Below are 13,376 nucleotides of genomic sequence, written 5' to 3'. Positions count from 1 at the left end.
CTCCGATCTATCTCACTCAGATCTATCTCACTCCGGTCTATCTCACTCCGGTCTAACTCACTCCGGTCTAAATCACTCCGGTCTATCTCACACCGGTCTAACTCACTCCGGTCGAACTCACTCCGGTCTATCTCACTCCGGTCTAAATCACTGCGGTCTATTTCACTCCGGTCTAAATCACTCCTGTGAATCTCACTCCGATCTATCTCATTCCGGTCCATCTCATTCCGGTCTATCTCACTCCGACAGAACTCACTCCGGTCTATCTCACTCCGGTCTAATTCACTCCGGTCTATCTCACTCCGGTCTATCTCACTCCGGTCTATCTCACACCGGTCTAACTCACTCTGGTCTAACTCACTCCGGTCTATCTCACTCCGGTCTAAATCACTGCGGTCTATTTCACTCCGGTCTAAATCACTCCTGTGAATCTCACTCCGATCTATCTCATTCCGCTCCACCTCATTCCGGTCTATCTCAATCCGACAGAACTCACTCCCGTCTATCTCACTCCGGTCTAATTCACTCCGGTCTATCTCACTCCGGTCTATCTCACTCCGGTCTATCAACTCCGGTCAAACTCACTCCGGTCAAACTCACTCCAATCAATCTCACTCCGGTCTATCTCACTCCGGTCTATCTCACTCCGGTGAAACTCACTCCGGTCTAACTCACTCCGGTCTAACTCACTACGGTGTATCTCACTCCGGTCTAACTTACTCCGGTCCAACTCACGCCGGTCTATCTCAGTCCAGTCTAACTCACTCCGGTCTATCTCAGTCCGGTCTAACTCACACCGGTATATCTCACTTAGTTCTATCTCACTCCGGTCTATCTCACTCCGGTGTATCTCACTCCGATCTAACTCAGTCCGGACTATCTCACTCCAATCTATCTCACTCCAGTCTATCTCACTCCGGTATATCTCACTCCGGTCTATCTCACTCTGGTCTATCTCGGTGCACTCTATCTCAGTCCGGTGTATCTCAGTCTGGTCTAACTCAGTCCGGTCTATCTCACTCCAATCTATCTCACTCCGGTCTATCTCACTCAGGTCTATCTCAGTCCGGTCTATCTCATTCCAATCTATCTCACTCAGGTCTATCTCAGTCCGGTCTATCTCACTCCGGTCTATCTCACTCCGGTCAAACTCACTCCGGTCAAACTCACTCCAATCAATCTCACTCCGGTCTATCTCACTCCGGTCTATCTCACTCCGGTCAAACTCACTCCGGTCTAACTCACTCCGGTCTAACTCACTACGGTGTATCTCACTCCGGTCTAACTTACTCCGGTCCAACTCACTCTGGTGTATCTCACTCCGGTCTAACTCAGTCCGGTCTATCTCACTCCAATCTATCTCACTCCATTCTATCTCACTCCGGTATATCTCACTCCGGTCTATCTCACTCTGGTCTATCTCGGTGCACTCTATCTCAGTCCGGTGTATCTCAGTCCGGTCTAACTCAGTCCGGTCTATCTCACTCCAATCTATCTCACTCCGGTCTATCTCACTCCAGTCTATCTCAGTCCGGTCTATCTCATTCCAATCTATCTCACTCAGGTCTATCTCAGTCCGGTCTATCTCACTCTGGTCTATCTCACTCCGGTCTAACTCACTCCGGTCTAAATCACTCCGGTCTATCTCACACCGGTCTAACTCACTCCGGTCGAACTCACTCCGGTCTATCTCACCCCGGTCTAACTCACTCCGGTCTAACTCACTCCGGTCTATCTCACTCCGGTCTAACTTACTCCGGTCCAACTCACGCCGGTCTATCTCAGTCCGGTCTAACTCACTCCGGTCTATCTCAGTCCAGTCTATCTCAATCCGGTCTATCTCACTCAGATCTATCTCACTCCGGTCTATCTCAGTCCAGTCTATCTCAGTCTGGTCTAACTCACTCCGATCTATCTCACTCAGATCTATCTCACTCCAGTCTATCTCAGTCTGGTCTATCTCACTCCGGTCTAATTCACTCTGATCTATCTCAGTCGGTCTATGTCACTCAGATCTATCTCACTCTGGTCTATCTCACTCCGGTCTATCTCACTCAGATCTATCTCGGTCCGGTCTATCTCACTCCGGTCTATCTCACTCCGGTCTATCTCACTCAGATCTATCTCACTCAGATCTATCTCACTCCAGTCTATCTCAGTCCAGTCTAACTCATTCCGGTCTAACTCACTCCGATCTATCTCACTCAGGTCTAACTCACCAAGGTCTAAATCACTCCGGTCTATCTCACACCGGTCTAACTCACTCCGGTCTATCTCACTCCGATCTAAATCACTCCTTTGTATCTCACTCCGATTTATCTCATTCCGGTCTATCTCACTCCGACGGAACTCACTACGGCCTATCTCACTCCAGTCGATCTCACTCCGGTCTAATTCACTCCGGTCTATCTCACTCCAGTCTATCTCACTCCGGTCTATCTCACTCCAGTCAAACTCACTCCGGTCAAACTCACTCCAATCAATCTCACTCCGGTCTATCTCACTCCGGTCTATCTCACTCCGATCAAACTCACTCCGGTCTAACTCACTCCGGTCTAACTCACTCCGGTCTATCTCACTCCGGTCTAACTTACTCCAGTCCAACTCACGCCGGTCTATCTCAGTCCGATCTAACTCAATCCGGTCTATCTCAGTCCAGTCTATCTCAATCCGATCTATCTCACTCAGATCTATCTCACTCCGGTCTATCTCAGTCCAGTCTATCTCAGTCTGGTCTAACTCAGTCCGATCTATCTCACTCAGATCTATCTCACTCCAGTCTATCTCAGTCGGTCTATCTCACTCAGATCTATCTCACTCTGGTCTATCTCACTCCAGTCTATCTCACTCAGATCTATCTCACTCCGGTCTATCTCGGTCCGGTCTATCTCACTCCGGTCTATCTCACTCCGGTCTATCTCACTCAGATCTATCTCACTCAGATCTATCTCACTCCAGTCTATCTCAGTCCAGTCTAACTCATTCCGGTCTAACTCACTCCGGTCTATCTCACTCAGGTCTAACTCACCAAGGTCTAAATCACTCCGGTCTATCTCACTCCGGTCTAACTCACTCCGGTCAATCTCACTCCGATCTAAATCACTCCTGTGTATCTCACTCCGATTTATCTCATTCCATTCGATCTCACTCCGACGGAACTCACTACGATCTATCTCACTCCGGTCTATCTCACTCCGGTCAAATTCACTCCGGTCTAACTCACTCCGGTCTATCTCACTCCGGTCTATCTCACTCTGGTCTATCTCACTCCGGTCTATCTCACTCTGGTCAAACACACTCCGGTCAAACTCACTCCAATTAATCTCACTCCGCTCTATCTCACTCCGGTCTATCTCACTCCAGTCCATCTCACTCCGGTCTAACTCACTCCGGTCTATCTCAGTCCAGTCTAACTCAATCTGGTCTATCTCGGTCCGGTCTATCTCAGTCTGGTCTAACTGACTCCGGTCTATCTCAGTCTGGTCTAACTCTCTCCGGTCGATCTCAGTCCAGTCTAACTCATTCTGGTCTATCTCGGTCCAGTCTAACTCACTCCGGTCTATCTCAGTCTGGTCGAACTCACTGAGATCTAGCTCACTCCCTGAGATCTATCTCACTCCAGTCTAACTCACTCCGGTCTATCTCACTCCGGTCTAACTCACTCCGGTCTATCTCACTCCGATCTAAATCACTCCTGTGTATCTCACTCCGATTTATCTCATTCCGGTCTATCTCACTCCGACGGAACTCACTACGGTCTATCTCACTCCAGTCTATCTCACTCCGGTCTAATTCACTCCGGTCTATCTCACTCCAGTCTAAATCACTCCGGTCTATCTCACTCCGGTCTATCTCACTCCGGTCTATCTCACTCCGGTCAAACTCACTCCGGTCAAACTCACTCCAATTAATCTCACTCCGCTGTATCTCACTCCGGTCTATCTCACTCCAGTCTATCTCACTCCGTACTAACTCACTCCGGTCTATCTCAGTCCAGTCTAACTCAATCTGGTCTATCTCGGTCCGGTCTATCTCAGTCTGGTCTAACTGACTCCGGTCTATCTCAGTCTGGTCTAACTCTCTCCGGTCGATCTCAGTCCAGTCTAACTCATTCTGGTCTATTTCGGTCCAGTCTAACTCACTCCGGTCTATCTCAGTCTGGTCGAACTCACTCAGATCTATCTCACTCCGGTCTATCTCAGTCCAGTCTAACTCACTCCAGTCTATCTCACTCCGGTCTAACTCACTCCGGTCTATCTCAGTCCAGTCTAACTCACTCTGGTCTATCTCGGTCCGGTCTATCTCAGTCTGGTCTAACTCACTCCGATCTATCTCACTCCGGTCTATCTCAGTCCAGTTTATCTCAGTCTGGTCTAACTCACTCCGGTCTATCTCAGTCCAGTCTATCTCACTCCGGTCTATCTCACTCTGGTCTAACTCGGTCCACTCTATCTCAGTCCGGTGTATCTCACTCCGGTCTATCTCACTCCGGTCTAACTCAGTCCGGTCTATCTCACTCCAATCTATCTCGGTCCGGTCTATCTCAGTCCAGTCTATCTCAGTCCGGTCTATCTCAGTCCGGTCTATCTCACTCCAATCTATCTCACTCCAATCTATCTCACTCCGGTCTATCTCACTCCGGTCTAACTCAGTCCGGTCTATCTCACTCCAAACTATCTCGGTCCGGTCTATCTCAGTCCGGTGCATCTCAGTCCGGTCTAACTCAGTCCGGTCTATCTCACTCCAATCTATCTCACTCCAATCTATCTCACTCCGGTCTATCTCACTCCAGTCTATCTCAGTCCGGTCTATCTCACTCCAATCAATCTCTCTCAGGTCTATCTCAGTCCGGTCTATCTCAGTCCGGTCTATCTCACTCAGGTCTAACTCACCAACGTCTAAATCACTCCCGTCTATCTCACTCCGGTCTAACTCTCTCCGGTCTATCTCACTCCGGTCTATCTCACTCCGGTCAAACTCACTCCTGTCAAACTCACTCCAATCAATCTCACTCCGGTCTATCTCACTCCGGTCTATCTCACTCCGGTCAAACTCATTCCGGTCTAACTCATTCCGGTCTATCTCACTCCGGTCTAACTTACTCCGGTCCAACTCACGCCGGTCTGTCTCAGTCCGGTCTAACTCACTCCGGTCTATCTCAGTCCAGTCTATCTCAATCGGTCTATCTCACTCAGATCTATCTCACTCCGGTCTATCTCAGTCCAGTCTATCTCAGTCTGGTCTAACTCACTCAGATCTATCTCATTCAGATCTATCTCACTCCAGTCTATCTCAGTCTGGTCTATCTCACTCCGGTCTAATTCACTCTGATCTATCTCAGTCGGTCTATCTCACTCAGTTCTATCTCACTCTGGTCTATCTCACCCTGGTCTATCTCACTCAGATCTATCTCACTCTGGTCGATCTCACTCGGGTCTATCTCATTCGGTCTATCTCAGTCCGGTCTACCTCACTTGGGTCTAACTCATTCCGCTCTATCTCACTCCAATCTATCTCACTCCGGTCTATCTCACTCCGGTCTATCTCACTCCGGTCTAACTCACTCCGGTCTATCTCACTCCGGTTTATCTCACTCCGGTCTATCTCACTCCCGTCTAACTCACTCTGGTCTATCTCGGTCCGGTCTATCTCAGTCAGGTGTTTCTCAGTACGGTCTAACTCAGTCCGGTCTATCTCACTCTGGTATATCTCACTCCGGTCTATCTCACTCTGGTCTATCTCGGTGCACTCTATCTCAGTCCAGTGTATCTCAGTCCGGTCTAACTCAGTCCGGTCGATCTCACTCCAATCTATCTCACTCCGGTCTATCTCACTCCAGTCTATCTCAGTCCGGTCTATCTCATTCCAATCTATCTCACTCAGGTCTATCTCAGTCCGGTCTATCTCACTCCGGTCTATCTCACTCCGGTCTAACTCACTCCGGTCTAAATCACTCCGGTCTATCTCACACCGGTCTAACTCACTCCTGTCTAACTCACTCCGGTCTATCTCACTCCAGTCTAAATCACTGCGGTCTATCTCACTCCGGTCTAAATCACTCCTGTGTATCTCACTCCGATCTATCTCATTCCGGTCCATCTCATTCCGGTCTATCTCACTCCGACAGAACTCACTCCGGTCTATCTCACTCCGGTCTAATTCACTCCGGTCTATCTCACACCGGTCTATCTCACTCCGGTCTATCTCACTCCGGTCAAACGCACTCCGGTCAAACTCACTCCAATCAATCTCACTCCGGTCTATCTCACTCCGGTCGATCTCACACCGGTCTATCTCACTCCGGTCAAACTCACTCCGGTCTAACTCACTCCGGTCTAACTCACTACGGTCTATCTCACTCCGGTCTAACTTACTCCGGTCCAATTCACGCCGGTCTATCTCAGTCCGATCTAACTCACAGCTGTATATCTCACTCAGGTCTATCTCACACCGGTCTATCTCACTCCGGTGTATCTCACTCCGATCTATCTCATTCCGGTCCATCTCATTCCGGTCTATCTCACTCCGACAGAACTCACTCCGGTCTATCTCACTCCGGTCTAATTCACTCCGGTCTATCTCACTCCGGTCTATCTCACTCCGGTCTATCTCACTCCGGTCAAACGCACTCCGGTCAAACTCACTCCAATCAATCTCACTCCAGTCTATCTCACTCCGGTCGATCTCACACCGGTCTATCTCACTCCGGTCAAACTCACTCCGGTCTAACTCACTCCGGTCTAACTCACTACGGTCTATCTCACTCCGGTCTAACTTACTCCGGTCCAACTCACGCCGGTCTATCTCAGTCCGGTCTAACTCACCCCGGTCTATCTCAGTCCGATCTAACTCACAGCGGTATATCTCACTCAGGTCTATCTCACACCGGTCTATCTCACTCCGGTGTATCTCACTCCGGTCTAACTCAGTCCGGTCTATCTCACTCCAATCTATCTCACTCCAGTCTATCTCACTCCGGTATATCTCACTCCGGTCTATCTCACTCTGGTCTATCTCGGTGCACTCTATCTCAGTCCGGTGTATCTCAGTCCGGTCTAACTCAGTCCGGTCTATCTCACTCCAATCTATCTCACTCCGGTCTATCTCACTCCAGTCTATCTCAGTCCCGTCTATCTCATTCCAATCTATCTCACTCAGGTCATTCTCAGTCCGGTCTATCTCACTCCGGTCTATCTCACTCCGGTCTAACTCACTCCTGTCTAAATCACTCCGGTCTATCTCACACCGGTCTAACTCACTCCGGTCTAACTCACTCCGGTCTATCTCACTCCGGTCTAAATCACTGCGGTCTATCTCACTCCGGTCTAAATCACTCCTGTGTATCTCACTCCGATCCAACTCATTCCGGTCCATCTCATTCCGGTCTATCTCACTCCGACAGAACTCACTCCAGTCTATCTCACTCCGGTCAAATTCACTCCGGTCTATCTCACTCCGGTCTATCTCACTCCGGTCTATCTCACTCCGGTCAAACTCACTCCGGTCAAACTCACTCCAATCAATCTCACTCCGATCTATCTCACTCCGGTCTATCTCACTCCGCTCAAACTCACTCCGGTCTAACTCACTCCGGTCTAACTCACTCCGGTCTATCTCACTCCGGTCTAAATCACTGCGGTCTATTTCACTCCAGTCTAAATCACTCCTGTGAATCTCACTCCGATCTATCTCATTCCGGTCCACCTCATTCCGGTCTATCTCACTCTGACAGAACTCACTCCGGTCTATCTCACTCCGGTCTAATTCACTCTGGTCTATCTCACTCCGGTCTATCTCACTCCGGTCTATCTCACTCCGGTCAAACGCACTCCGGTCAAACTCACTCCAATCAATCTCACTCCGGTCTATCTCACTCCGGTCGATCTCACACCGGTCTATCTCACTCCGGTCAAACTCACTCCGGTCTAACTCACTCCGGTCTAACTCACTACGGTCTATCTCACTCCGGTCTAACTTACTCCGGTCCAACTCACGCCGGTCTATCTCAGTCCGGTCTAACTCTCTCCGGTCTATCTCAGTCCAGTCTATCTCAATCCGGTCTATCTCACTCAGATCTATCTCACTCCGGTCTATCTCAGTCCAGTCTATCTCAGTCTGGTCTAACTCACTCCGATCTATCTCACTCAGATCTATCTCACTCCAGTCTATCTCACTCTGGTCTATCTGACTCCGGTCTAATTCACTCTGATCTATCTCAGTCGGTCTATCACACTCAGATCTATCTCACTCTGGTCTATCTCACTCTGGTCTATCTCACTCCGGTCTATCTCACTCAGATCTATCTCACTCTTGTCGATCTCACTCCGGTCTATCTCATTCGGTCTATCTCAGTCTGGTCTACCTCACTCCGGTCGAACTCACTCCGGTCTATCTCACTCCAGTCTATCTCAGTCCAGTCTAACTCATTCCGGTCTAACTCACTCCGGTCTATCTCACTCAGGCCTAACTCACCAAGGTCTAAATCACTCCGGTCTATCTCACTCCGGTCTAACTCACTCCGGTCTAAATCACTCCGATCTAAATCACTCCTGTGTATCTCACTCCGATTTATCTTATTCCGGTCTATCTCACTCCGACGGAACTCACTCCGGTCTATCTCACTCCGGTCTAATTCACTCCGGTCTATCTCACTCCAGTCTAAATCACTCCGGTCTATCTCACTCCGGTCTATCGCACTCCGGTCTATCTCACTCCGGTCAAACTCACTCCGGTCAAACTCACTCCAATTAATCTCACTCCGCTCTATCTCACTCCGGTCTATCTCACTCCAGTCTATCTCACTCCGGTCTAACTCACTCCGGTCTATCTCAGTCCAGTCTAACTAAATCTGGTCTATCTCGGTCCGGTCTATCTCAGTCTGGTCTAACTGACTCCGGTCTATCTCAGTCTGGTCTAACTCTCTCCGGTCGATCTCAGTCCAGTCTAACTCATTCTGGTCTATCTCGGTCCAGTCTAACTCACTCCGGTCTATCTCAGTCTGGTCGAACTCACTCAGATCTATCTCACTCCGGTCTATCTCAGTCCAGTCTAACTCACTCCGGTCTATCTCACTCCGGTCTAACTCATTCTGGTCTATCTCAGTCCAGTCTAACTCACTCTGGTCTATCTCGGTCCGGTCTATCTCAGTCTGGTCTAACTCACTCCGATCTATCTCACTCAGGTCTATCTCAGTCCAGTTTATCTCAGTCTGGTCTAACTCACTCCGGTCTATCTCACTCCAGTCTATCTCACTCCGGTCTATCTCACTCTGGTCTAACTCGCTCCACTCTATCTCAGTCCGGTGTATCTCACTCCGGTCTATCTCACTCCGGTCTAACTCAGTCCGGTCTATCTCACTCCAATCTATCTCGGTCCGGTCTATCTCAGTCCGGTGTATCTCAGTCCGGTCTAACTCAGTCCGGTCTATCTCACTCCAATCTATCTCACTCCAATCTATCTCACTCCGGTCTATCTCACTCCGGTCTAACTCAGTCCGGTCTATCTCACTCCAATCCATCTCAGTCCCGTCTAACTCACTCCGGTCTATCTCACTCCAATCTATCTCACTCCAATCTATCTCACTCCGGTCTATCTCACTCCAGTCTATCTCAGTCCGGTCTATCTCACTCCAATCTATCTCACTCCAATCTATCTCACTCCGGTCTATCTCACTCCAGTCTATCTCTCTCAGGTCTATCTCAGTCCGGTCTATCTCACTCCGGTCTATCTCACTCTGGTTTATCTCGGTCCACTCTATCTCACTCCGGTCTATCTCACCCCGGTCTAACTCACTCCGGTCTAACTCACTCCGGTCTATCTCACTCCGGTCTATCTCACGCCGGTCTATCTCACTCCAGGCTATCTCACTCCGGTCTAACTCACTCTGGTCCATCTCGGTCCAGTCTATCTCAGTCCGGTGTATCTCAGTCCGGTCTAACACAGTCCGGTCTATCTCACTCCAATCTATCTCACTCCAGTCTATCTCACTCCGGTCTATCTCACTCCGGTCTATCTCATTCCAATCTATCTCACTCGGGTCTATCTCAGTCCGATCTATCTCACTCCAGTCTAACTCACTCCGGTCTAAATCACTCCGGTCTATCTCACACCGGTCTAACTCACTCCGGTCTAACTCACTCCGGTCTATCTCACTCCGGTCTAAATCACTGCGGTCTATCTCACTCCGGTCTATCTCACTCTGGTCTATCTCGGTCCACTCTATCTCAGTCCGGTGTATCTCAGTCCGGTCTAACTCTCTCCGGTCTATCTCACTCCGGTCTAAATCAATCCTGTGTTTCTCACTCCGATCTATCTCATTCCGGTCTATCTCACTCCGATGGAACTCACTACGGTCTATCTCACTCCGGTCTAACTCACTCCGGTCTATCTCACTCCGGTCTAATTCACTCCGGTCTATCTCACTCCGGTCTAACTCACTCCGGTCTATCTCACTGCGGTCTAAATCACTGCGGTCTATCTCACTCCGGTCTATCTCACTCTGGTCTATCTCGGTCCACTCTATCTCAGTCCGGTGTATCTCAGTCCGGTCTAACTCTCTCCAGTCTATCTCACTCCGGTCTAAATCACTCCTGTGTATCTCACTCCGATCTATCTCATTCCGGTCTATCTCACTCCGATGGAACTCACTACGGTCTATCTCACTCTGGTCTATCTCACTCCGGTCTATCTCACTCCGGTCTAATTCACACCGGTCTATCTCACTCCGGCCTAAATCACTCCAATCTATCTCACTCCGGTCTATCTCACTCCGGTCTATCTCACTCCGGTCTATCTCACTCCGGTCAAACTCACTCCGGTCAAACTCACTCCAATTAATCTCACTCCGGTCTATCTCACTCCGGTCAAACTCACTCCGGTCTATCTCACTCCGGTCTAACTCACTCCGGTCTAACTCACTCCGGTCTATCTCAGTCCGGTCTAACTCACTCCGGTCTATCTCAGTCCGGTCTAACTCACACCGGTCTATCTCAGTCCGGCCTATCTCACTCCGGTGTATCTCACTCCGGTCTATCTCACTCCGGTCTATCTCACTCCGATCTATCTCAGTCCGGTCTATCTCAGTCCGGTCTAACTCACTCTGATCTATTTCACTCCGGTCTATCTCAATCCGGTGTATCTCACTCCGGTCTATCTCACTCCGGTCTATCTCACTCCGATCAATCTCACTCCGGTCTATCTCACTCCGATCTATCTCACTCCGGTCTATCTCACTCCGGTCTATCTCACTCTGGTCTATCTCAGTCCAGTCTATCTCAGTCCGGTGTATCTCAGTCCGGTCTAACTCAGTCCGGTCTATCTCACTCCAATCTATCTCACTCCAGTCTATCTTACTCCAGTCTATCTCACTCCGGTCTATCTCATTCCAATCTATCTCACTCAGGTCTATCTCAGTCCGATCTATCTCACTCCGGTCTAAGTCACTCCGGTCTAAATCACTCCGGTCTATCTCACACCGGTCTACCTCACTCCGGTCTAACTCACTCCGGTCTATCTCACTCCGGTCTATCTCACTCCGGGCTATCTCACTCCGGTCTATCTCATTCCAATCTATCTCACTCAGGTCTATCTCAGTCCGATCTATCTCACTCCGGTCTAACTCACTCCGGTCTAAATCACTCCGGCCTATCTCACACCGGTCTAACTCACTCCGGTCTAACTCACTCCGGTCTATCTCACTCTGGTCTAAATCACTGCGTTCTATCTCACTCCGGTCTATCTCACTCTGGTCTATCTCGGTCCACTCTATCTCAGTCCGGTGTATCTCAGTCCGGTCTAACTCAGTCCGGTCTATCTCACTCCAATCTATCTCACTCCGATCAATCTCACTCCGGTCTATCTCACTCCGGTCTATCTCACTCTGATCAATCTCACTCCGGTCTATCTTACTCTGGTCTATCTCAATCCAGTCTATCTCAGTCCGGTCTATCTCACTCTGATCTATCTCACTCTGGTCTATCTCACTCCGCTCTATCCCAGTCCAGTTTATCTCAGTCGGGTCTAACTCCGGTATATCTCAGTCCAGTCTAACTCACTCTGGTCTATCTTGCTCCGCTCTATCTCAGTCTGGTCTAACTCACTCCGATCTATCTCACTCCGGTCTATCTCAGTCCAGTTTATCTCAGTCTGGTCTAACTCAATCCGATCTATCTCACTCCGATCTATCTCAGTCCAGTCTAACTCACTCCGGTCTATCTCGGTCCGGTCTATCTCACTCCGGTCTATCTCGGTCCGGTCTATCTCACTCCGGTCTATCTCACTCCGGTCTATCTCACTCAGATCTATCTCACTCAGATCTATCTCACTCCAGTCTATCTCAGTCCAGTCTAACTCATTCCGGTCTAACTCACTCCGGTCTATCTCACTCAGGCCTAACTCACCAAGGTCTAAATCACTCCGGTCTATCTCACTCCGGTCTAACTCACTCCGGTCTATCTCACTCCGATCTAAATCACTCCTGTGTATCTCACTCCGATTTATCTCATTCCGGTCTATCTCACTCCGACGGAACTCACTACGGTCTATCTCACTCCGGTCTAACTCACTCCGGTCTAATTCACTCCGGTCTAACTCACTCCAGTCTAAATCACTCCGGTCTATCTCACTCCGGTCTATCTCACTCCGGTCTATCTCACTCCGGTCAAACTCACTCCGGTCAAACTCACTCCAATTAATCTCACTCCGCTCTATCTCACTCCGGTCTATCTCAGTCCGGTCTATCTCGGTCCGGTCTATCTCACTCCGGTCTATCTCACTCCGGTCTATCTCACTCAGATCTATCTCACTCAGATCTATCTCACTCCAGTCTATCTCAGTCCAGTCTAACTCATTCCGGTCTAACTCACTCCGGTCTATCTCACTCAGGCCTAACTCACCAAGGTCTAAATCACTCCGGTCTATCTCACTCCGGTCTAACTCACTCCGGTCTATCTCACTCCGATCTAAATCACTCCTGTGTATCTCACACCGATTTATCTCATTCCGGTCTATCTCACTCCGACGGAACTCACTACGGTCTATCTCACTCCGGTCTATCTCACTCCGGTCTAATTCACTCCGGTCTAACTCACTCCAGTCTAAATCACTCCGGTCTATCTCACTCCGGTCTATCTCACTCCGGTCTATCTCACTCCGGTCAAACTCACTCCGGTCAAACTCACTCCAATTAATCTCACTCCGCTCTATCTCATCCGGTCTATCTCAGTCCAGTCTAACTCAATCTGGTCTATCTCGGTCCGGACTATCTCAGTCTGGTCTAACTCACTCCGGTCTATCTCACTCCGGTCTAAATCACTGCGGTCTATCTCACTCCGGTCTATCTCACTCTGGTCTATCTCGGTCCACTCTATCTCAGTCCG

This window comes from Pristiophorus japonicus, chromosome Y, assembly GCF_044704955.1.
Source record: "Pristiophorus japonicus isolate sPriJap1 chromosome Y, sPriJap1.hap1, whole genome shotgun sequence".
Classification (NCBI taxonomy): Eukaryota; Metazoa; Chordata; class Chondrichthyes; family Pristiophoridae; genus Pristiophorus; species Pristiophorus japonicus.
This window is presented reverse-complemented; position numbering follows the sequence as displayed.